The following is a 25,936-nucleotide window of genomic DNA, read 5'->3' as shown; positions in this document are numbered from 1 at the left end:
GGGTGTATTGAAACTGGGACCATCACTGGGGTGCATTGAAACTGGGGGCCATAAATGGGGTGCGTTGAAATTGGAGGCCGTAACTAGCGTGCGTTGAAACTCGGGGCCATGACTCGGGTGCGTTGAAACTGGGAGCCATCACTGGGGCACGTTGAAACTGTGTGCCGTAACTGGGGTGCGTTGAAATTGGGAACGTCACTGGGGTGTATTGAAACTCGGGGCCATCACTGAGGTGCGTTGAAACTGGGAGCCATCACTGGGGTGCGTTGAAACTGTGTGCCGTAACTGGGGTGCGTTGAAATTGGGAACATCACTGGGGTGCGATGAAACTGGGGGCCGTAACTGGGGTGCGTTGAAACTTGGGGTCATCACTGGGGTGCGTTGAAACTGGGGGCCATAACTGGGGTGCGTTGAAACTGGGAGCCATCACTGGGGTGCGTTGAAACTGTGTGCCGTAACTGGGGTGCGTTGAAATTGGGAACATCACTGGGGTGCGATGAAACTGGGGGCCGTAACTGGGGTGCGTTGAAACTTGGGGTCATCACTGGGGTGCGTTGAAACTGGGGGCCATAACTGGGGTGCGTTGAAACTTGGGGTAATCACTGGGGTGCACTGAAACTGGGGGTCGGGCTTCTGGCAGCACGAACACCTTGTAACTGTAGTGTGGAAACTGGGAGGTCGGGCACTGGGAGCACACCTCCTGTGTAATATGACTGACTGCATTGAAAGTGGGGGCCATCACTGGGGTACACTGAGACAGGGGGCTGTAACTGTTGTGCACTGAAACTCGGGGTCAACACTTGGGTGCGTTGAAATTGGGAACATCACTGGGGCGCGTTGAAATTTGGACCATCATTTGGGTGCGTTGAAATTGGGAACATCACTTGGGTGTGTTGAAATTTGGAATATCACTGGGGTGCGTTGAAATTGAGGGCCGTAACTTGGGTGCGTTGAAACTCAGGGAGATAACTGGGGTGTGTTGAAACTCGGGGTCAACACTTGGGTGCGTTGAAATTGGGAACATCACTGGGGTGCGCTGAAGCATTGGGACGAAATTGGGGTGCGTTGAAAGTGGGGGCTATCACTGAGGTGCGTTGAAATTGGGGTCCATCACTCGGGTGTGTTGAAACTGGGAGCCGTAACTGGGGTGCGTTGAAACTGTGTGCCGTAACTGGCGTGCGTTGAAACTCGGGGCCATCACTGGGGTGCGTTGAAATTGGAGGCAATAACTGAGGTGCGTTGAAACTGTGTGCCGTAACTGGCGTGCGTTGAAACTGGGAGCCATCACTGGGGTGCGTTGAAACTGTGTGCCGTAAGTGGCGTGCGTTGAAACTGTGTGCCGTAAATGGGGTGCGTTGAAATTAGGAACATCACTGGGGTGTGTTGAAATTGGGAACCTCACTGGGGTGTATTGAAACTGGGACCATCACTGGGGTGCATTGAAACTGGGGGCCATAAATGGGGTGCGTTGAAATTGGAGGCCGTAACTAGCGTGCGTTGAAACTCGGGGCCATGACTCGGGTGCGTTGAAACTGGGAGCCATCACTGGGGTGCGTTGAAACTGTGTGCCGTAACTGGGGTGCGTTGAAATTGGGAACATCACTGGGGTGTGTTGAAATTGGGAACGTCACTGGGGTGTATTGAAATTAGGACCATCACTGGGGTGCGCTGAAACTGGGGGCCATAAATAGGGTGCGTTGAAACTCGGGGCCATCACTGGGGTGCGTTGAAACTGGGAACATCACTGGGGTGTGTTGAAATTGGAGGCCATAAATGGGGTGCGATGAAATTGAAGGCCGTAACATGGGTGCGTTGAAACTCAGGGAGATAACTGGGGTGCGTTGAAACTGTGTGCCGTAACTGGCGTGCGTTGAAACTCGAGGCCATCACTGAGGTGCGTTGAAACTGGGAGCCATCACTGGGGTGCGTTGAAACTGTGTGCCGTAAGTGGCGTGCGTTGAAACTGTGTGCCGTTAATGGGGTGCGTTGAAATTGGGAACATCACTGGGGTGTGTTGAAATTGGGAACCTCACTGGGGTGTATTGAAATTAGGACCATCACTGGGGTGCGCTGAAACTGGGGGCCATAAATAGGGTGCGTTGAAACTCGGGGCCATCACTGGGGTGCGTTGAAACTGGGAACATCACTGGGGTGTGTTGAAATTGGAGGCCATAAATGGGGTGCGATGAAATTGAAGGCCGTAACATGGGTGCGTTGAAACTCAGGGAGATAACTGGGGTGCGTTGAAACTGTGTGCCGTAACTGACGTGCGTTGAAACTCGAGGCCATCACTGAGGTGCGTTGAAACTGGGAGCCATCACTGGGGTGCGTTGAAACTGTGTGCCGTAAGTGGCGTGCGTTGAAACTGTGTGCCGTTAATGGGGTGCGTTGAAATTGGGAACCTCACTGGGGTGTATTGAAATTAGGACCATCACTGGGGTGCGCTGAAACTGGGGGCCATAAATAGGGTGCGTTGAAACTTTGTGCCGTAAATGGGGTGCGTTGAAATTGGGAACATCACTGGGGTGTGTTGAAATTGGGAACCTCACTGGGGTGTATTGAAACTGGGACCATCACTGGGGTGCATTGAAACTGGGGGCCATAAATGGGGTGCGTTGAAATTGGAGGCCGTAACTAGCGTGCGTTGAAACTCGGGGCCATGACTCGGGTGCGTTGAAACTGGGAGCCATCACTGGGGCACGTTGAAACTGTGTGCCGTAACTGGGGTGTGTTGAAATTGGGAACGTCACTGGGGTGTATTGAAATTAGGACCATCACTGGGGTGCGCTGAAACTGGGGGACATAAATGGGGTGCGTTGAAACAGTGTGCCGTAACTGGTGTGCGTTGAAACTGTGTGCCTTAACTGTCGTGTGTTGAAACTGGGAACATCACTGGGGTGCGTTGAAATTGGGACCATAAATGGGGTGCTTTGAAATTGAGGGCCGTAACTTGGGTGCGTTGAAACTCAGGGAGATAACTGGGGTGCGTTGAAACTGTGTGCCGTAACTGGCGTGCATTGAAACAGGGGGCCATTACTGGGGTGCGTTGAAATTGGGACCATAAATGGGGTGCGTTGAAATTGGGACCATAAATGGGGTGCGTTGAAATTGGGACCATAAATGGGGTGCGTTGAAACTATGTGCCGTAACTGGGGTGCGTTGAAATTGGGACCATCACTGGGGCGCGTTGAAATTGGGACCATCACTGGGGTGTGTAGAAACTGGGGGCCTTAACTGGTGTGCGTTGAAATTGGGAACATCACTGGGGTGCGTTGAAATTGGGAACATCACTTGGGTGCGTTGAAATTAGAAACATCACTTTGGTGCGTTGAAACTGGGAGCCATCACTGGGGTGCGTTGAAATTGGGGTCCATAAATGGGGTGCGTTGAAATTGAGGGCCGTAACTTGGGTGCGTTGAAACTCAGGGAGATAACTGGGGTGCGTTGAAACTGTGTGCCGTAACTGGCATGCGTTGAAACTCGGGGCCATCACTGAGGTGCGTTGAAACTTGGGGTCATCACTGGGGTGCGTTGAAATTGAGGGCCGTAACTTGGGTGCGTTGAAACTCAGGGAGATAACTGGGGTGCGTTGAAACTGTGTGCCGTAACTGGCATGCGTTGAAACTCGGGGCCATCACTGGGGTGCGTTGAAACTTGGGGTCATCACTGGGGTGCGTTGAAATTGGGAACATCACTGGGGTGCGTTGAAACTGGGGGCCGTAACTGGGGTGCGTTGAAACTTGGGGTCATCACTGGGGTGCGTTGAAACTGGGGGCCGTAACTGGGGTGCGTTGAAACTTGGGGTCATCACTGGGGTGCACTGAAACTGGGGGTCGGGCTTCTGGCAGCACGAACACCTTGTAGCTGTGGTGTGGAAACTGGGAGGTCGGGCACTGGGAGCACACCTCCTGTGTAAGATGACTGAGTGCATTGAAAGTGGGGGTCATCACTGGGGTACACTGAGACAGGGGGCTGTAACTGTTGTGCACTGAAACTCGGGGTCAACACTTGGGTGCGTTGAAATTGGGAACATCACTGGGGTGCGCTGAAGCATTGGGACGAAATTGGGGTGCATTGAAAGTGGGGGCCATCACTGGGGTGCGTTGAAATGGGGGGTCGGCTCTTGGCAGCACAAAATGTGGGGGCAGTTGCCCTTTAAAAATGCTTTCCACTATTCGTGTGTTTCATTGATCATCCTTACATTTCAATAGTACATAATTAAACGCAAATCATGTGATACAGACACTGTAATGCATCGCAATATGAAAACACAGCTGATATCAAATCCACAGTAATAACACTGACACTGTAATGCAGCATCATTATTGACACGAACAAGAGCCATCAAATATGCAACATGTATCTCAGCTGCACAATAAAATGTACATTAAAAACCCAATACAAATGAGCTCCATACAATATTCAAAAATACAGTTCATAAAAGAAATAGCACACATTTCAGTAATCCACAAAGCAAGTGAACATACAATATCATTCATTAAACACATTTGGTTCATTTTAGGGAGACAGATGTCCTGAGTCGTACACGTGTGTGTGCAGATACAATAACACACTCAAAATGACTGTCTGCAAACCAACACCCTTTCAAATGTGTTACAAAGCTGTCAAGATCAGCATGTTTGCAACTGTTTGTAATCGCACAGCAGAACAGTTACAGACGGATTGATCTCAACCCATTTGACAGTCACATTTCACAGTATTTCATCAAAAATGAAAAATATCCAGCAGCTTCAACTGACAAGGAACGAGTCGTGTTATTTGAGTTTATTTGCATTTAATACAATACGCATGTGCAGTGAGCAGTGAAATGGGAATATGAATATGAACAGGCCTGGACTCACATCTGTGTTCAACTGACCGCTGTGCCGAACTCGCGCCTCTCGCGTTCTTTGAGCACACAAGATGGCGGACAGCAATCTCGCTCGTGCTCGGCGGTTTGCATTCCAGTTTTATATACACGTATAACTATGGTGTTTAGCTGTTGAAAATATAGGTTTGTCTTCCGGGGGAGGGTGCCCCGGGACCCCGCTATTTGGGTTGTGACTCCGGGCTAAGCCCCCATGTGGTCAACGCCTCTGTAAATCCTGAGCAATATATGAAAACAGAGCCGCGTCTGGGGCTCACAAACCCTTACAGTGTCCGCGGTTCCATTATTGTGCAAACTGTAAGCGCTGACATTACAGAGATGATCAAAAGCTCTGCCACACGTTAGAAAGAAGGACAAGAAGGAACGATTGGCGCAATAGCGTCCTCACCTGGTCGTGCACACAGCGGCACTTCGGAGGTCCGGCCTCCGACGAGAGGACGTGGGAATCGTCCCCCGCGGTAAATCCGCTGCAGCCCGTGTGTGATTGAAGCTGAATCCAGGGCACCGTGTTCAGCGTGAGCTGTATATTGCGTGAGCAGCGGGTTTTGTCCTGTTTCACGCAGGTGCGGGTCTATGGACGGGACTAGACGCGGTTTTAGTGACAGAAGCCACAACTCGGGAAACAACAGTGTGACGCGCCGCCTGCAGCATTCTGTGCGTGACGTCATTTGTTTACACTAGCATTGTTCTGGAGTTATATTTAAGTGACTTTTCACATTCTAAAAATCTAACAAAATAATGATTCATGAGTAATTTTGATACGGATTGGGTCCAGTTGCATGAGTATCTCCCAGTGGTGTAAACAATATAGCAGCCTTTGGTCACATCTGGACCCATTTTAATTGCAGCATTTCAATTGTCAACGTTATTTTGCACCTTAAATTGTCATTCTGATGCTCTACATCACCCCAGGTTGCCAGAAGGGCAAATTCTCTTAAATGAAAAATACAGAATAAAAACAGAGCCTCCCTTACATGTGTTTAATACGTTTTTTCCTTAACACTTAGTATAGTATACATCTTGTATGAATAGAATACATTCCTGATCCAATATACTGTATTCAGATTTACTGGAAACATAATTTGACTTATAATACATATTACAAGTGAAATTGTTTCTAGTATATGTTGGTGTTGGATGTAATACTGTCATGAACAGCTGATTGTTTTTAAGATTCTGTAATAATCTGTGTTATGTTATGTCAAATGTCAATTTTCTGAAAAAAGCTCAGGATTGACAAACAAAGAAACATATCCAACAATCTTTAATTCAATTGTTTAAATTATTTGTGGCCATAAGACCTCTGACTGTAAATAGGATTATAGATGGGCAGTTTGTTTATGTATGTATATATATCTATATATATATATATATATATATATATTATGATCTGTATTCTGTGCCCCTCAGCATGTGAACAGTTCTCTACACTCCCAGTAAGAAGCTGTGGGATTTCATGTTAATTGGCTTCTGCTTGTCTTTACACAGTTCTCTCTACAGTTTCAGGAGAAAGCCCCGTCAGCAGCCGATTGATTCACTGGCCTCAATCCATCTGCTGTGAATGTGTCGGCACAGACTGGCGATTGTCCCAGTGCAGCCTGGACTGAAACCTCATCTGCACATCAGTAGCACCCTCTCATTGCGCAGTGGTCTGCAAGTAAAGCAGCCCTGGGGAGTTCGGAGCTGCATGTCCTCCCATGTGACTTTGGGTTAACTCATCATGCCTGTATGCTGCTCTGGGCATCTCATGTTACTTGGAGAGCTGAGTAATGTCCATTGGGGAGAAAGGTCTTAAAAGTGTATGCAGATCTGTCTATTTTGTGGATGCCACCACTAAGACTATAACAGGATTGTAAGAGTTTTCTAAGACACAGTTGTGGATAACAGTGACACAGCTGCACCACACCCCGGGAAGATTTAGGATTCGGAATTCACTAGTTTAATTCTCAACAGTTTGATAAGGTATTTGAGTTCTTGTATTCATGTCTGCATTTGCACAAAAAGCTTCTTGCACCTTTGATGTGCAGCAGGTGAGACCAGTTCTGCTTAATTGCCACCAATAATTCAGTCACTAAGCATTCCTGGCAATCGCCCCCCTGTATAACACACTCATAGGAACACATGCTCTCCATGTGTCTTGTGCTTGTTCGTGTGCTGGTTCCCCCAGTCTAAGTGTTTTTTTGTTGGTATTCAGTAGGATGAACAAGAGGGAAGATCACTGGATTGGTTTGGGTCACCTGAGGTAATGTATTATTTTTATTATTTTAGGCAGTTTACTGTTTTTTTTTTTATATTAAAAAGTTACTTTAGTATATTGTCAGTTATGTTTGGTCATTCATAGTTTTTCTCTTTCTACAGGAGAAACAGCTGGCCACTGTTTTGTGTGTTTAAATATTTATGGTTAATTTGATCTGTTCATTAGGAACTCCTCCTGCTCGTGCAATACCAAGGTGGTGTAGTGTAATCAATAGGCTGGGCGCTGTTGCATATGATTTGACGTCTAAATGTTAATCTAGTGCAAATGGCGGACCGGGGAGACAGAGGGAGCCAGGCCGAGGAGAGGAGTGCCAGGACGCTGCTCGGGACTGGCAGGCACTCGAGCACTGTGTGGTATTTGTTTAGTGTGCAAAAGATGCTGATGTACAATGCAATATATGTCAGATAAAGCCGAACTGCTGTTGCAGCACCATGGCTCTCATCCAGCAGGTTAAACGCTGGTGCTACTGTGACACAGGTGCGCTGGCCTTGGCCCTAGCCATGTTGATATGTTGGTGTCTGTGCATATTAACATGAAATGTCTCGTAACATGTTTGCCCATGTTAGTTTATAAGAGTAGTTTTCAAGAAGCTATTGCCACAGAAATGTCTTTTTACTTCAATTTTTTTCCATACACTTCTAAAGAAGGTGTTTGACAAGATTTGTTGGAGTATTTTACACAATCAATAAATGAAACTGCAATAAGGTTTGATAGGGATTTGTATGTTGTGATTCACGGGCAGCTCATTGATTTGGTCTAGTTTAGTTTGGTAATGTCACATGATCCACCCTGCCAAATTCAAGAGCATAACTCAAACCTTTGAGATAAATCAGTTAATGTCTTGTGTAGGTTAGTATTGCATTTTGAAAAATGTGCATTTGTTTTTAGTTTTAGCAGTGAAGGTGTCTAATTTGCATTTACATTTTAACATGTCTGACCCTGTTTGACCCACATTTGAGACTTGAAATACTAACCTTAAAAGATATAGGTGCCTTGGATTGAGAGGGGAGCAGCTGGACATCTGTTTTCATTCCCAAAACCAAATCTTCCACTTTCCTTCAGACTGAAACCATCACGATTCACTCTTCCTTTTGGCATTACGGTAATATTGTGCTCAGTAATAAGAAGACCATGTGCATGGTTTAAGAAGCACTAATCCACAGTCATGTAAAAATAATCTAGACATTAGAAAGAATACAAAAATGAATTGTAAAAGAAGATAGGAAAGCTAGGCATAATCTAAACAGTGCTTTAAGGATGTGTCCAAATATAAATGTAGACTGAGATTTTGAAATATAAATGCAGTAGGCATAGGTAACACTCTGTACAGTATGTTAAATAAATGAGCAGTACTTAAACAAAATAGAAACAGTCTTTATTAACATTAATTTATTGCATACATTTGAACTTGAAAAACAGCTCAGTCAGTAAAATACTGATATTGTTCATTGTGCAGTATTAATTTTGAAATAAAATATAAATACAGAATTCACTGGCGAGACTGAGGGCCTGCAATGAAGTCACTTGCATGTATTGTGTATCAGGAGCAAATTTTGAGGGGAAGTAAGTAATGAAGTTGCTGGGCTTTGAGAATGTTCAATAAAAGTGTTTAAATCATGTTAAAATCATGTTAGTCATTTAACTATATGTGCCAGATTTCCATATCTAGCAACATCGATCAGATTAGCCTTACATAGCAGTGTAAGGTGGATATATCAGATATCTGAGTATTCAAATGCAGAGTCCTTTGTGGCTCATTGTGTTGTGTGCTGGTCTGAAGCCTCACAGGACCTGGGTTCAAATCCTGGTGCAGTGTCTTTCTTCCATGAATGCTTGTGAATTGTGTATGATGTGTTTCAGTGCCAGAGGGGGCAGTGTCAGGCTGATAACACCAGAGCTTTGAGAAAGTGTGAAGGGAATCCTTGTGGCTCACTGCAGGGAGTGCTGGTCTGGAAGCCAATAGGACTTGGGTTCAAATCCTAGTGCACCACCTGTCTTCTGCAAATCTCTTGGACTTGTGCTTTGTTTTAGGGTCAGATGGGGGCAGTGTGAGGTAGATATACCAGATCTTTGATCAGTGAATATGTGTGGCTCACTGCATGGAGTGTTGGTCTGAAAGTTCAAAGGACCTGTGTTCAAGTCCAGGCTGAGGAGCATGCTGCTGAGGTAAGTACATTAAGGGATATAATACTAACCAATGTGTGGATACCAGGGGTAGAGTGGGTTGTAGTAGAATGAGTGGAGGGGGAGTTTAGGTTAGAAAGGTGGGTGGGGTGGTCTAGGGTAACAGATGTCATGGATGGAGTGGGCTGGAATGAGGGGAGAGGAAGTTAAAAAAACTGGGTTGGGTTAGATTGAGGGGGTGCAAGAGACTGCAACTTTTTTTTAAATATAGACCAAACCTGCACACAGTCCTCTTTTCCTAGACTACATGTGCCCTCCTTGTAGCCCAACCACTACATGCCTGACACCTCACCTCTCTTATCCTCAATCATCTCACCCTAGACAACCACTTACCTCATTCTACCCAACATCTCCTCTCTGCAGCTGTCTTACCCTAGACCACCCCACCCAGCCTAAACTACCTCCTCCAGTCTCACACAACCCACTCTGTCCTCTATCATGTACTTACCTCAGTAGCATGCACCTCAGCCTGGACTTGAACACTGGGCCTTCAAGCTTTCAGACCAGCACTCCATGCAGTGAGCCACACCATACACACATGCTCACTGATCAACTACCTCACACTGCCCCCTCTGACAAAGTACAAGTACATGACCAAGAGATTTCACCAGAAACAGGTGGCCTGCCAGGATTTGAACCCAGGTCCTCATGACATCTAGACCAGCACACCATGCAGTGAGCCACAAGGACTCCCTTCACATGTTCTCAAAGCTCTGGTGTATCAGCCTGACACTGCCCCCTCTGGCACTGACACACACCACACACAACAGATTTCTAGAAGACAGGTGCTGCACCAGGATCTGAACCCAGCTCTAGACCAGGGGTGGCCAACCCTGTCTTGAACACAAGGCAATTGTACCTAATTAAGACCCACAATTGGTTCATTTAAGCCATTAACAATCTGGATAGAACAAAAACCTGTACACCCTGCAGCCCTGCAGGACCAGGTCTAGCCACCGCTGCTCCAGCCACTTCAGCAATTGCCTTTTCCCAGGTTTGTTGGTACCTTGAGCCCACCATTGCCTTGAGAGTGTGCCTTGAAGGAAGCACATAGTTGGGTTCAGGCTTCTTAACAAAGGCCTTGAATCTCTCATCTTCCACCACAGAGAATGGCTGGGTGACCTTGATGATCAAGTCAACAATCAATGTCCTTTTGTCTCCCTAAGATAAATCAATCAATCACTAATTGCTGTTAGGGACTGTGTGTCCTGCTGAAATAACACACCACAGCAGCATATCAAATTGTGTTATCAGTCAATTGTGCATTGATGGCAGTTACCTGTGAATTCAGCCATGATTAAACGTATGTAAAGCCATGTTGGGTCGCTTTTAAACTTCAGCGGGGGTGGCAGATCAGGCAATGTGTTGACTCACAGGTCATGGATCGGCTAAAACCGCTCTGTATCTGTCAGTTACAGAGCGGTCTTGTCCTGTGACAGCAGATTCATGACCGGCGGTTTGTTCTTTATTTTATGCTGAATTATAAAATATGAGTTTAACTGTAGCACATTTTTAATAACTTGTTTTCTTAAATTGTTATTATTATTGTTGATGTTATAGGTACAACAGTATAAGCTTGAACTCATTTCACCTACTGGACAGACATGTTTTCTGAGGCACTACATCCCCTCAGTCGATGCTCAGTAGGCTGTATATCTTATTTATATATTTTGTTAATAATTTATTGTATTACTAATTAGCTCCTTGTAGGTTCTTTTCTTAATTAATGGAACTGTTTCTCATAAATGGTTCTGAATGTGGAGCCAAGAAGGCGCTAAAGCAGGGTGTTTGAAAAAGAAAAGGTTTACAGTCATTCTCTTTCATTGACCTTTATTTGCCACTAGGGGGAGGTAGAACACAAACTGACAAGCAGAGACGTGGTGCTTCACTGTTCACATTCAATGAGGCAGGAGCTCCCATGCTGACACACAATAAAGAGACAGTGAAGAACATGCTCAACCTTAGAGGACAATCCATCACATTATACAGCCTTCCTCTCTCCTGCCTTAGCAGGTCTATATGTGCCCCCCGCTCCCTCTCTCACCTGCAGCCCTTCAAACCACAATCAAACAAATCAGTCATTGCACTACACTCTCCCAATGAAAGAAGCTCGTCTCACATCAGCCCATCAAATAATAATAATGTAACAATAGGGCCGAATCATATTCATAATGGTTTATTCAATGTTTTCTTGGCACACTTTAGGCCCCTTAGTGCCAATTGGGCATCGTTTAAATGCCACGGCCTACCTGAGCATTGTTTCTGACCATGTCCATCCCTTTATGACCACCATGTACCCATCCTCTGATGGCTACTTCCAGCAGGATAATGCACCATGTCACAAAGGTCGAATCATTTCAAATTGGTTTCTTGAACATGACAATGAGTTCACTGTACTAAACTGGCCCCCACAGTCACCAGATCTCAACCCAATAGAGCATCTTTGGGATGTGGTGGAACGGGAGCTTCGTGCCCTGGATGTGCATCCCACAAATCTCCATCAACTGCAAGATGCTATCCTATCAATATGGGCCAACATTTCTAAAGAATGCTTTCAGCACCTTGTTGAATCAATGCCACGTAGAATTAAGGCAGTTCTGAAGGCGAAAGGGGGTCAAACACAGTATTAGTATGGTGTTCCTAATAATCCTTTAGGTGAGTGTATATATATATATACACAAATTCTAAAAGCAGTAGATTCATGGGATGCTTAATTTGCTTCTTGTCATCAGTTCTTCAAACAACAACAATTTGTGTTGTGACAACTACTTAAGGTACATTTTCAGGAATTTATCATAAAATATTTGCATTTTCACTGACTCTGACAGAGGACCCCCACCCCTCCAAAAAAACAAAAACAAAATCTGGATCTTGTGCAGTCTCTGCCCCTCTACCTCGCGCTCATTTAGTTCACAATTAGCTTGAAATGCTAATCCTTTTCCCCGGATAGCAAACCCTTAAGCTGGAAATCTGAAACAAGAACAACCAAAGAGCAAATTATGGAAAAAAGCATCTACTTAACAAAGCGGAGCAGATGCTCCAAGGTCAGGCACTACACTGTGTTGAAAACCAACATATGCCTCCACTCTTATTGAGCGAAAACTGGAGGGCAGAGTCCCAGTAAGAGCGCATACATCCACACAAACGCTGGGGCGTCCATTCAGGGTGAAAGCCAATATCACAACGACACACTCCAACACAAATCGAACACAGAAGTGAAAACCCCTGAAATATGGGCCTCATTCGAAAAGCACAGATGGACCTGCAAGGCAATTCATGGGCATCTGCTACTGTACAAAAAGCATACATTTTTCTGCCATTTTAAAATATGTATTCAAAATGTGGATTATGTCATGTTTTTATTTCCATGATATGTTTAAAGTGGCAGTTTGCGCTGCACCTTTAAAACAACTTATCAAGGTAACTGAGTGTCCTGTTGCATGTTTAGGCTTGCAATTGGTAAATATTTATAGCCTACAGGAAGATTGAATTGTCCACTAAATTCATCAGAGAATAATAGATTCAGATATATTAATTGGGCGTTTTAAATACTTTACCCTTACCATTTCAGTTCCAGGTGTTAAATTCATTGCACTTAAGCTAACCACAGTTTTCATTGAGTGCACTGTACCAAAGCTTTAATAAAACAGTCCAAGGTTACATAGATTCAGAAACGTCCATTTAAAAGAGAGAAAGCAAAAGGGAATTCAACATATCTGCTGAAACAAACAGTTACACATGACATTAGGAGTGCTTACACATTTGTGTCACAACTTATTCACATTGAACCAATGTACACTTATATAGTGCCTTTGAAAGTACTCTTTGCAGGCGATGCTTTCTAATAATTAAACAATACGTGAGGACAAGTGTTGGTCTAGCGGCATGGTTCAATGGGAGTCTAATCAATATATTACCCATTTCAGATGTCTGTGTCTTGGGCTCTACTGGTCTCAAGGCTGGTTTACTGTCTGTCGCCCGATCACAGACTCCGCGACAGGAAGCGGGCCGGCGGCGGAGCCCGATCAAGTGAGCAGTGCAGTCCGCCGCGGAGCCACATGCGCCCGCTGATCCAGCTACTCCAGCCCGCGGCTTCAGATGCGTCTGAACATGGATCCGCCAGAGACGCGCTGGACACCTGCTGACGCGGAGACACGGTCTGAGCCGCAAGTGTGAGGGCCATGCTTAGTGTAGACTAACTGTCAACTCCCTGAGTCTGTTAACAAGGGTTGCATTTTTAACATTGTAGGGTCTTTCTTGGGATGGGGGGACGGGACTGGCCGCTGGTGATGAAAACTATCAAAATCAACGCACATTTTTCAATACGTGATTAAATACATGCTAGGCCTATAGTCAGTCACTTGGTTATTTTCTACACTTGTTGATTCATATGGTTTATTGCTGTTCCGTTTATAACTGCATGGGCTGCTGGGGTTGTCCTTATGTGTACAGTACCGCTTGTTTAATGATTTGCGCATGCGCAATGGTTCGCAAATGCCCCTTCATACTCGGCTCTATGAAGCGGATATAGACAGTGACATGCATTGAAATGCACTGTAGCGCTACGTCACAAGTACTGCATCAATTAATCGCCTAGCAACGGCGTCACGGCCCCGTGCTTTGGAACCTCGGACACCGTACTAAGAGAGCGCGCGGCGTCACAAAGCGCAGACTGCACAGCGAGAGACAGCGACTCGATTTTGCTCTTTAACGAAGACTGAATTTTGCGACAGAGAAGCGACAGCAGGCCTAGCACACTTGAATTTGTTCCGCCCGGGAACATTATCTGGTTGTAACAAGGTAAACATTGCAGTTATGTAGGGTAATCGAATAATAATATACACCAAACAGTCTAATAATGCAATGGTGCTGTTATGAGAAAGCTTGTTGGCAAAGTGATTTTTTTGTTTGTTTTAAATCATTATCGTCCTCTACAGGATTTTTGCATTGGAGTAATACCCACAGTAATGTATCATGGTTGTTGTATGATGTTGCTATTATTAGTGCATTGCTTGTTGTGTATAGTATAGTAACAGTAACAGTAGTGTGCAGGTAAATTGCAGCATGTGTATGGAGTAGGATTGTTTCACATTTAAAAACACTGAAGTCGCATTAGCTGGTGTTATTTTATGCCCACACATTGTGTGGGGCCATGAGCTGCTACTACTGCATGGCTGTTGAACTGAAGGAAGGAAAAAGGGCCATTCTCCAGGCCAGCTTACATGAAAACTCTCAAAATGTGGCGATTCTATGATGTCACTAGGCCTCTTTGATGTCAGCAGCCAAAGATTTAAAATGTGAAGATTCAATTCTGATGTCTATGGAAATCCCTTCCTAACTTTCTCATTTGTATTATTGAGCCTAGCCATTTGCATCGAAGACCTTGCAGAGTTGGACACGGATTAATAGTGCTCCTGGCGACACTGAAACCCGTCTGCACTCCAGCTGCCAAATACCCCATCAATACCACAAGTAAGTTCCTTTTTGATGGTTTAATTTAAAAGAATTTCCAAATGTTAATTCCAATTGCTGATCTGATATTTTATAATGAAGTTACTTGAAGAAAAAAAAACTGATTTCAAGATCAATGTGTTAAAACCAAAAACATCAATTGGTAGTATATAAACTTTGATTTGTATTGGGGAATCCACTGAAATGTAATTGAAAAGGGTACCTAGACAATGACATGCCTGTATTAACTTTTCCCTAAAACAGAGAGCCTCTAAAGTGTCTGTTTCTCTCTATTGCAGTGACTCAAGATTCAGTGGACCAGGGTTCACGAGTCTGCGTGCAGAGAAAGATCCTGGCTTGGTTTGACAGGTGTGACTCTGCTGGGCTCTCTGAGTCCAGCACCCTGCCACCCAGCAGCCCATCTGACTTGGACCCACAGGTGTCTGGGGAGCAGACACAGAGCGGAGGAGGGCCTGAGGAGCCCATTGGGAAGGAGGAAGACGCGCTCACTTGTTCACCAATAGATGCGTTTGAGTGCACAGAGGTCAGAGCCGAGCAGGAGACCCGACGCTGCGGCCCTGCAGAGCTCCCAGCCGCCTGCCAGGATGAGAGCGGGCTCGGCGATGCCGGCTCCTCGGTCAGCAGTGGAGAGCTGGTTATTAGGAACAGTGCTTACATGGACCCTGCCTTTGTGAAGGCCGTCTCAATCAGAGAGAGGGTGGGCAATGTGCGCCGGTACAAGTGTGCCGGCTGCCTGCGCTACTACAACAGTATAGGCTCACTGCAGGTCCATATATACCTGGGTAGTATAGACGGCTACAGCTGCGGTGTTTTCTATCGCACACTGCTGTCAATCCACCAGAGCACAGGCCAGCAGCAGACAGGGCGCTTCCAGCTTTTCAGAAGCCGACTTCAAGCCCTTTTCAAGCGCTTTCGAGGTGCTTTGACAAGGCTTTTGCAGCGCTTTCAAGGTTCATTGTCAAGACTTTTCAATTACCTCACAGCGTCAGGCATTTAAACCATCTTTTTTTTTTTTAACCTTTGTTTAACCAGGAAAAGAACTCCCTGAGATTTTAAATCTCTTTTACAGGAGTGTCCTGGGCAAGACAGGCATCAGCATACACAAACTAATTTAAAACACACAACACAACATGGGGAAATCAAAATACAGACACCATACCATCCAGCATCAATAAATGACTAAATAAATACAGCTACAGTGAGGGGAAAAAAGTATTTGATCCCCTGCTGATTTTGTACGTTTGGCCACTGACAAAGAAATGATCAGTCTATAATTTTAATGGTAGGTGTATTTTAACAGTGAGAGACAGAATAACAACAAAAAAATCCAGAAAAACGCATTTCAAAAAAGTTATGAATTGATTTGCATGTTAATGAGGGAAATAAGTATTTGACCCCTTCGACTTAGTACTTGGTGGCAAAACCCTTGTTGGCAATCACAGAGGTCAGACGTTTCTTGTAGTTGGCCACCAGGTTTGCACACATCTCAGGAGGGATTTTGTCCCACTCCTCTTTGCAGATCCTCTCCAAGTCATTAAGGTTTCGAAGCTGACGTTTGGCAACTCGAACCTTCAGCTCCCTCCACAGATTTTCTATGGGATTAAGGTCTGGAGACTCCAGGACCTTAATGTGCTGCTTCTTGAGCCACTCCTTTATTGCCTTGTCTGTGTATTTTGAGTCATTGTCATGCTGGAGTACCCATCCACGACCCATTTTCAATGCCCTGGCTGAGGGAAGGAGGTTCTCACCCAAGATTTGACGGTACATGGCCCCATCCATCGTCCCTTTGATGCGGTGCAGTTGTCCTGTCCCCTTAGCAGAAAAACACCCCTAATGCATAATGTTTCCACCTCCATGTTTGACGGTGGGGATGGTGTTCTTGGGGTCATTCCTCCTCCTCCAAACATGGCGAGTTGAGTTGATGGCAAAGAGCTCGATTTTGGTCTCATCTGACCTCAACACTTTCACCCAGTTCTCTTCTGAATCATTCAGATGTTCATTGGCAAACTTCAGATGGGCCTGTACATGTGCTTTCTTGAGCAGGGGGACCTTGCGGGCGCTGCAGGATTTCAGTCCTTCACGGCGTAGTGTGGTACCAATTGTTTTCTTGGTGACTATGGTCCCAGCTGCCTTGAGATCATTAACAAGATCCTCCCGTGTAGTTCTGGGCTGATTCCTCACCGTTCTCATGATCATTGAAACTCCACGAGGTGAGATCTTGCATGGAGCCCAGGCCGAGGGAGACTGACAGTTATTTTGTGTTTCTTCCATTTGGAAATAATCGCACCAACTGTTGTCACCTTCTCTCCAAGCTGCTTGGCAATGGTCTTGTAGCCCATTCCAGCCTTGTGTAGGTTTACAATCTTGTCCCCGACATCCTTGGACAGCTATCCCCTATCAATCAGCAAGATTTCTGGCTCCCAGGTGTCTTTTATACAGGTAACGAGCTGAGATTAGGAGCACTCTCTTAAAGGGACTGCTCCTAATCTCAGCTCGTTACCTGTATAAAAGACACCTGTCCACAGAAGCAATCAATCAATCAGATTCCAAACTCTCCACCATGGCCAAGACCAAAGAGCTGTCCAAGGATGTCGGGGACAAGATTGTAAACCTACACAAGGCTGGAATAGGCTACAAGACCATCACCAAGCAGCTTGGTGAGAAGGTGACAACAGTTGGTGCGATTATTTCCAAATGGAAGAAACACAAAATAACTGTCAGTCTCCCTCGGTCTGGGGCTCCATGCAAGATCTCACCTCGTGGAGTTTCAATGATCATGAGAACGGTGAGGAATCAGCCCAGAACTACACGGGAGGATCTTGTTAATGATCTCAAGGCAGCTGGGACCATAGTCACCAAGAAAACAATTGGTAACACACTACGCCGTGAAGGACTGAAATCCTGCAGCGCCCGCAAGGTCCCCCTGCTCAAGAAAGCACATGTACAGGCCCATCTGAAGTTTGCCAATGAACATCTGAATGATTCAGAGGAGAACTGGGTGAAAGTGTTGTGGTCAGATGAGACCAAAATCGAGCTCTTTGGCATCAACTCAACTCGCCGTGTTTTGAGGAGGAGGAATGACCCCAAGAACACCATCCCCACCGTCAAACATGGAGGTGGAAACATTATGCATTGGGGGTGTTTTTCTGCTAAGGGGACAGGACAACTGCACCGCATCAAAGGGACGATGGACGGGGCCATGTACCGTCAAATCTTGGGTGAGAACCTCCTTCCCAAAGCCAGGGCATTGAAAACGGGTCGTGGATGGGTACTCCAGCATGACAATGACCCAAAACACACAGCCAAGGCAACAAAGGAGTGGCTCAAGAAGAAGCACATTAAGGTCCTGGAGTCTCCAGACCTTAATCCCATAGAAAATCTGTGGAGGGAGCTGAAGGTTCGAGTTGCCAAACGTCAGCCTCGAAACCTTAATGACTTGGAGAGGATCTGCAAAGAAGAGTGGGACAAAATCCCTCCTGAGATGTGTGCAAACCTGTTGGCCAACTACAAGAAACGTCTGACCTCTGTGATTGCCAACAAGGGTTTTGCCACCGAGTACTAAGTCGAAGGGGTCAAATACTTATTTCCCTCATTAACATGCAAATCAATTTATAACTTTTTTGAAATGCGTTTTTCTGGATTTTTTGTTGTTGTTATTCTGTCTCTCACTGTTAAAATACACCTACCATTAAAATTATAGACTGATCATTTCTTTGTCAGTGGGCAAGTGGACAAAATCAGCGGGGGATCAAATACTTTTTTCCCCTCACTGTATTTAACCAGGAAAAGAACTCGCTAAGATTAAAAATCTCTTTTACAGGAGTGTCCTGGGCAAGACAGACATCAGCAAACACAAACTAATTTAAAACACACAACACAACATAGGGAAATCAAAATATAGACACCATACCATCCAGCACCAATACATGACCAAATAAATACAGCTATTTAGGTTTATACACACCCAGTGCTACAAGCTCCTGCAGTTTTAGGTCAGATTGAAGACCATTCCCTGCAGTCGGAGCAGCAACCCCAAACGCTTTTCTGCCCGTCTCTGTGCGCACAGTGGGAACTGCCTAAAACTTCTCTGCAGCGATCAACAGAGAGATTGAACTAGCTGGATTAAAAATAAAAAAATAAGAAAGTATTTACAACCTGAACGACTGCTGAATGAATAAAAACAAAACTAAAAAAAACAAAAACAAACATATTCTTCTAGCCTTGTCCACCCGTCTGCCATTCCCGCGTTTTAGACGATAATGTGTGGCGCTCACAGGTGGGGCTTCATAAACACCTGTTTAATAAACGTGTGACACGCCACTCTTATATTGTTTTTATTCCACTAGCAGGCTGTACCTACAGTGTGTTACACATAGGCCAAAACACTTGCTATCACTCTAATCAGTCATCTGGTTAAACCTTTGAGTTGCAACCAGCTCAACACCCCCCCTCCCCAGTGTGTATTTTCCCCATTTCGGCCCAGTTTCTGGGCTCTGTGTTTCAATCACACAGCCAAGCATTTTCATTGTGTTATAATCACAGCATCCTGTTTGTTACCAAGCGACTCAATTTTCTGATTAAAAGGAGAACACAGTTAGGCAATGTTGTGCAATGAACAAAAAAAGAAAAGGTTAATGAAAACACTGGAATAGATTCAGACAGGACATAACACTGGGAAAAAGAAATAAAACAAATACTAAATCAACATTTATTGTACGGTTGTATTGTTTATTCTACCAGCAGCTGTAAATGTTTTTTCCCCAATTTAATCTTTATAACAATTTCACCTGTATTTTGAAGTACACAGTTATGGTTTACACAGACTGGTCTGCTGCAGTTGTGTGTATATGTCTTGTTTTTCATAGATTTCACAAATTAATTAGGTGGTTTGGACATGACAATAAGTAACACTATTTGGAAAATAGCACATTAACATTGATGAACTCATACAATCACAGCTTGTACAGGGTCTGCAAATCAAGATTTAAACAATAACCCAATCTTTCCAAGCACCTAGTCTTATTATAGTCATTTCAATTAACACTAGGGGGCAATAGAGAACAGAATATTTAGGGAAATATTTCATATATACATATTCATATTTTATTTGTTAGCAGATGCCTTTATCCAAGGTGGTTTACAATTGTTACAATATACTACATTATTTTTACATAGTTACCCATTTATACAGCTACAGAGTTTTTACTGCAGCAATCTAGGTAAAGTACCTCGCTCAAGGGTACAGCAGCAGAGAGACTGAACCCCCGGCCCTCTGCCCCAAAGTCCAGAGCCTCAACCGCTTCATAAAAGACTCATAATTGCCTTGGGTGTATGTTAAGCTTAAATGTTTAATTTATAAATCGTGGGATCCCCCCGCCGTTCTACAGGGCGCTCCGAGCATTTGCGCTCGAAGTAGGCCTCCATAAAGTCATGCTGGCCTCCTGGGATTATAAGACCATCTGTAGCCAGATGAGATCTACCCAGGAGACCAGCCGGATAGAAGATTTCCCTCCCGAAACCTGCCGGTTTATCTGGGCTAACGCTACGCACGTTTGCCTCACAAACACGCAGAAAGATGTCTCCTGGATGGTTGTGAGTCAGTGTCTCCCCACCCGAGTGTTCATACACAGAAGGGGCCTGGCCCCTTTTGACATCTGACCCTACAAGGGTTGCCTGGGAAAGGAGACGGAGGCTCATATCTTTAGGGATTGCCCCTCCGCCTGCAGGGTCTGGCTCCTGTTTTCTCCGTTCCTCTGCAGGTTTGCCGTTCCTGTGTGGGCGACGGCCCAGCAGATCCTTTATGGTCCAGCCAGGGGAATTACATCTTCAACCCTGAGGTGCTGGTGGCGTGTCGTCTGCGCAGTGAAACAGGCCCTGTGGGAGGGACGGAACATCTGTCTATTCAACAAGCAGGAGCTGGACCCAGTCGTCATCGCGCGGAGGGGCATGGTCCTAGTTAGGGACTATGTCAATCTGGAGGTCCACCAGAGGGGCAAGGAGGAAGCCTTTAAGAACTGGCAAATACAAGATCTGGGGGAGATCAGGATCCCATGATGGGACCCACCTCCGGGGACGGCCATCTACCCCTGCTGGAGCCCGAGTTCAAGATCTTTTAACCCCTTTTATGAATGATTGTTTTTTAGAAATTATTTTAAAAAAACTAAATTGTAATTGTTTTTAAAGAATGATTTGATTTTAAATGCACTTGTTTTGTTTTGGTATTTGGTTGGTTTTGTTTTGTTTCTTTGTCAAATACATTGGCCGTTTGGATTAAAATTTTAAATGCATCAGACTGTTTTGTTTTTGTTTTTTATTTTATCGTTTTATTTGATTTTTGTTTTGTCTGATGCATTTTCAGTTACTTTCAATGTATTTGACCTTTTTTGTTGGTTTGCAGTTTGCTTTTTATCACAAGTTTATTGTTTTATTGATTTAAGCACATGTTTATTTGAGTTCAGGTATGTTGTTAATCACATTAAGATTTAATTTTGTGATTTGTGATTTTAGAAATTGTTTTTTAATCATAAGTATTAAAATCTTGAATGTTTTTATACTGAAAATGTAAAATACTTCAACAAATAAAACAGTATAAATAACAGGCACAGTTGAAACAGCTAAAATCATATTTTAAGGGGCTGCACAAACCGTATAAGCAGATACTGAGCATAAAAATTGTATAAACCCGAATCAGCACAATTGTTAAATCATGCTCAAAAATCAATGCACCCGAATACATGTTTTGTCCATTTTTTTTTACTCAGCCAAGTATCTCCATTTGTTAGCCACCACACCTGCAAAGTCTGTCACAGAAACCAAGCAGTGCATCACACTGTCTGTGTTTGCCACTTCAGGCCTAATCCTCTCCCCCAGCATATTTCTGCTCGTTGTGTCTTTTCCACTCCTGTCAGTGGGTTCGGGTCAGGAGAACTTCTGCTTGCCATTGAATGCCTTGGCTCAGGTCGGTTTGAGAATGATTCTAAAGACACCGCGATCCAGGGATCCCATCAATCGCATGTACATGGAGTCATGGACACTATCTACATTGATAAGGAAACCTTCACTGTCCAGTGGCTTAAGCATGGTAAAAAAAGTACACACATACACAGCAAGGCATGACCAGCTGTATTTGCAATGGGGTATTAGCCCCCCTTTGCCACGAAGGGATTGTACCAGAGGTCTTTGAAGGACACTATAACTGCCAATATGCACAACAGTGCAGTGCAACTATGAACTGAATTTTATGATAAGGGTACATATACCAAGAGTGAGAGTGTCTGAGGCAGAACAGCATTGAAGACATTTAACTGAGTTTAATCACAACACCTCTGTGAGTAGGAAAGAAATTGGTGAGAGACTATTTGCTACTTCACTGATTTCCTACCAAAGTGTTACAGACCCAGGGTCAGGTGTCATCAAGCAGGGAACACGTAGGACCAGATAGACAGCTCTCCAGAAGAAAGTAATTGAATTAAGTTTTTTTTTTAATGGAAAAATAAAAAAACAAATATCTGGACAGAATAATGGTAGAAAATCTATCCCTTCACATGAGAACAGAAAAACTCCTGAGAGCAGGGAAAACAAGAGCTACCCTGTACTCTAGCCACCTCCTTGGAGGAACCCAACCTTCCAACTGACCCCTAGCAGTTCTCACACTCCCTCTTTATACCCCAAGGTCTACAACTCCTCCCCCAAGAACATACCACTAATAAAACATAAATATCTCAATATCTAAAAGTATAGACCCAAATACTGTAAATTACCCATTCTCATGATATCAATAAACAAAACTAATTATATCTAATACCATGAAAAAAACTAAACAACATCAGTACAAAGAGAAATAAACAAAACATTATTGCAAACACCCCTTTCCTATAACCCCTTGAACCCTTCCCTTATGGCCAGAGAATTAAGATAAATAGGGTAATGGCCAAGCATATATTGCACTTCTCCATCATGGCCTGTGTAACCACTTTTACCCTTCAACAACATGGACGCCAACACACCAACCCCAGCAACTCCAGCCCAACTCCCCCTTTCCCTTCACCGCATGCCCTTCTTTTTTTTTAAATATTTTTTCCTTTTTTTAAATATAGCATTATTTAAAATGGAGCTTGTGCATTCTGTCATATACAGCAGCGTATTAATAAATACACACATATACACATATTTGACATTGCTTGGTCCCTTGACCTGCTTCATCTTTATCACGTAGCTCATGAAGGATGATGGAAAAGGAAAAGGGTGTCCACCAATAAATACATAATAATAAAAAAGATATAGTTTAGTTCAAGAACTGTGAGAGAGGGAATTTACAAATGTGTTCTCTGGCTTTTAACAAAAAATGCAATGACAACATATGTCTGTTGATCATATTTATATATTTTGTTCATTATTTATTGTATTACTAATTAGCTCATTATTAATGGCTTCTTGTAGGTTCTTTTCTTAATTCATGGAACTGTTTCTTAAAAATGGTTCTGAATGTGGAGCCAAGAAGGCGCTAAAGCAGGGTGTTTGAAAAAGAAAAGGTTTACAGTCATTCTCTTTCATTGACCTTTATTTGCCACTAGGGGGAGGTAGAACACAAACTGACAAGCAGAGACGCGGTGCTTCACTGTTCACATTCAATGAGGCAGGAGCTCCCACGCTGACACACAATAAAGAGACAGTGAAGAACATGCTCAACCTTAGAGGACAATCCATCACATTATACAGCCTTCCTCTCTCCTGCCTTAGCAGGTCTATATGTGCCCCCCGCCCCCTCTCTCACCTGCAGCCCTTCAAACCACAATCAAACAAATCAGTCATTGCACTACACTCTCCCAATGAAAGAAGCTCGTCTCACATCAGCCCATCAAACAGACACAACACTGGGGGCCATCGGTGGGGTGCGTTGAAATGGGGGAGCGTATCTTGGGTGCGCTGAAACTCCGGGTCATCACTGGGGTGCGTTGAAACTAGGGGTCATCACTTGGGTGATTTGATACATGGAGGCCAGACCTTGGGAGCACACCTTCTATGTAAGATGATTGGGTGCGTTGAAACTCGGGTACTTCACTGTGGTGCGATGAAACTGAGGTTCCATCTCTTGGAAACACACCTGCTGTGTAAGACAATTGGGTGTTTAGAAACTGAAGTCCGTAACTCGGTGCGTTGAAATTGGGGGCCAACACTTGGGTGAGTTGAAATTGAGACCATCACTGGGGTGCGTTGAAACTGGAGGCCATAAATGGGGCGCATTGAAACTGGGGGCCATAACTGGGGTACGTTGAAACAGGGGACCATCACTGGGGTGCGTTGAAACTGGGGGCCATAACTGGGGTGCGTTGAAACAGGGGGCCATTACTGGGGTTCGTTGAAATTGGGACCATCACTGTGGTGCGTTGAAACGGGGGGCCAAAAATGGGGTGCGATGAAACTGGGGGCCATAACTGGGGTGTGTTGAACTGGGGGCCATCACTCGGGTGCGTTGAAACTGGGAGGCATCACTGGGGTGCGTTGAAATTGGTACCATCACTGGAGTGCGTTGAAACTGGGTGCCATAACTGGGGTGCGTTGAAACAGGGGGCCATCACTAGCGTTGAAATTGGGAACATCACTGGGGTGCGTTGAAATTGGGACCATCACTGGGGTGCGTTGAAATTGGGACCATCACTGGGGTGCGTTGAAACTGGGGGCCATGAATAGGTTGCGTTGAAATTGGTATCATCACTGGGGTGCGTTCAAACTGGAGGCCATCAGTGGGGTGCATTGAAATTGGGGGCTATCACTGGGGTGCATTTAAACGTCGGGCCATCACTGCGGTGCGCTGAAATTGGGACCATCACTGGGCTGTGTTGAAAGTGGGGGCCAACAATGGGGTGCCTTGAACAGGGGGCCATCACTGAGGTGTGTTGAAACTGTGTGGCGTAACTGGGGTGCGTTCAAACAGGGGGCCGTAACTGGGGTGCGTTGAAGCAGGAGGCCATAACTGGGGTGTGTTGAAACAGGGGGCCGTAACTTGGGTGCATCGAAACAGGGGGCCGTAACTGGGGTGCGTTCAAGCAGGGGGGCGTAAATGAGGTGCGTTCAAGCAGGGGTCATAACTGGGGTGCGTTGAAACTGGGGGACATAACTGGGGTGCGTTGTGTAGCGTAATGTACACTTATACATTTCAGTTCAAAGAAGTGAATTTCAGTATCACCTTATCAAGAATCCTAGAATCTTGTAGAACTCAATTTCTGTAATAATTGGACGCAGATACCAATTCCAAAGATATAAATTCTCAAATTTATTAAAAACAAAGATAAAATGTAGCACTACACTAGCTAAACAAAAAAGGGAAAACTAATTAAAATTCACTCAAGATCAACAAATCAAAGACAAATCACTTCCGTGACCAAATCAAAGACCATGGAATCACATATGATGACACACAAAACGTTACACAAGATTACACACTGTCTACAATACCGGTTAATAAGACGAAGGTGAGTCTCTCATTAGTATTGTTAGTCGGACATTAAATAACTAAGGTGAATTAGTATTTAAGTCAAATAACTTCTCGTTATATACACTCACCTAAAGGATTATTAGGAACACCTGTTCAATTTCTCATTAATGCAATTATCTAACCAACCAATCACATGGCAGTTGCTTCAACTGTGGGTGTGGTCCTGGTCAAGACAATCTCCTGAACTCCAAACTGAATGTCTCAATGGGAAAGAAAGGTGATTTAAGCAATTTTGAGCGTGGCATGGTTGTTGGTGCCAGACGGGCCGGTCTGAGTATTTCACAATCTGCTCGGTTACTGGGATTTTCACACACAACCATTTCTAGGGTTTACAAAGAATGGTGTGAAAAGGGAAAAACATCCAGTATGCGGCAGTCCTGTGGGCGAAAATGCCTTGTTGATGCTAGAGGTCAGAGGAGAATGGGCCGACTGATTCAAGCTGATAGAAGAGCAACTTTGACTGAAATAACCACTCGTTACAACCGAGGTATGCAGCAAAGCATTTGTGAAGCCACAACACGTACAACCTTGAGGCGGATGGGCTACAACAGCCCCACCGGGTACCACTCATCTCCACTACAAATAGGAAAAAGAGGCTACAATTTGCACAAGCTCACCAAAATTGGACAGTTGAAGACTG

At 44.7% G+C, this 25,936-nt stretch overlaps 2 long non-coding RNA genes across 2 annotated transcripts; both read left to right on the top strand.

The window, feature by feature from the left end:
* Positions 1 to 5,452: 5,452 nt before the first annotated feature.
* Positions 5,453 to 8,508, top strand: LOC136717226 (uncharacterized). The gene is made up of 4 exons (XR_010805204.1): positions 5,453 to 5,542; positions 6,389 to 6,850; positions 7,083 to 7,130; positions 7,405 to 8,508. It is a non-coding gene; the product is annotated as an uncharacterized LOC136717226 (long non-coding RNA).
* Positions 8,509 to 13,953: 5,445 nt separating this feature from the next.
* Positions 13,954 to 16,065, top strand: LOC136717058 (uncharacterized). Its single transcript, XR_010805181.1, has 3 exons — positions 13,954 to 14,129; positions 14,695 to 14,801; positions 15,080 to 16,065. It is a non-coding gene; the product is annotated as an uncharacterized LOC136717058 (long non-coding RNA).
* The last annotated feature ends 9,871 nt before the right edge of the window (positions 16,066 to 25,936 follow it).

This window comes from Amia ocellicauda, chromosome 21, assembly GCF_036373705.1.
Source record: "Amia ocellicauda isolate fAmiCal2 chromosome 21, fAmiCal2.hap1, whole genome shotgun sequence".
NCBI classification, from domain to species: domain Eukaryota; kingdom Metazoa; phylum Chordata; class Actinopteri; order Amiiformes; family Amiidae; genus Amia; species Amia ocellicauda.
This window is presented reverse-complemented; position numbering and strand designations above follow the sequence as displayed.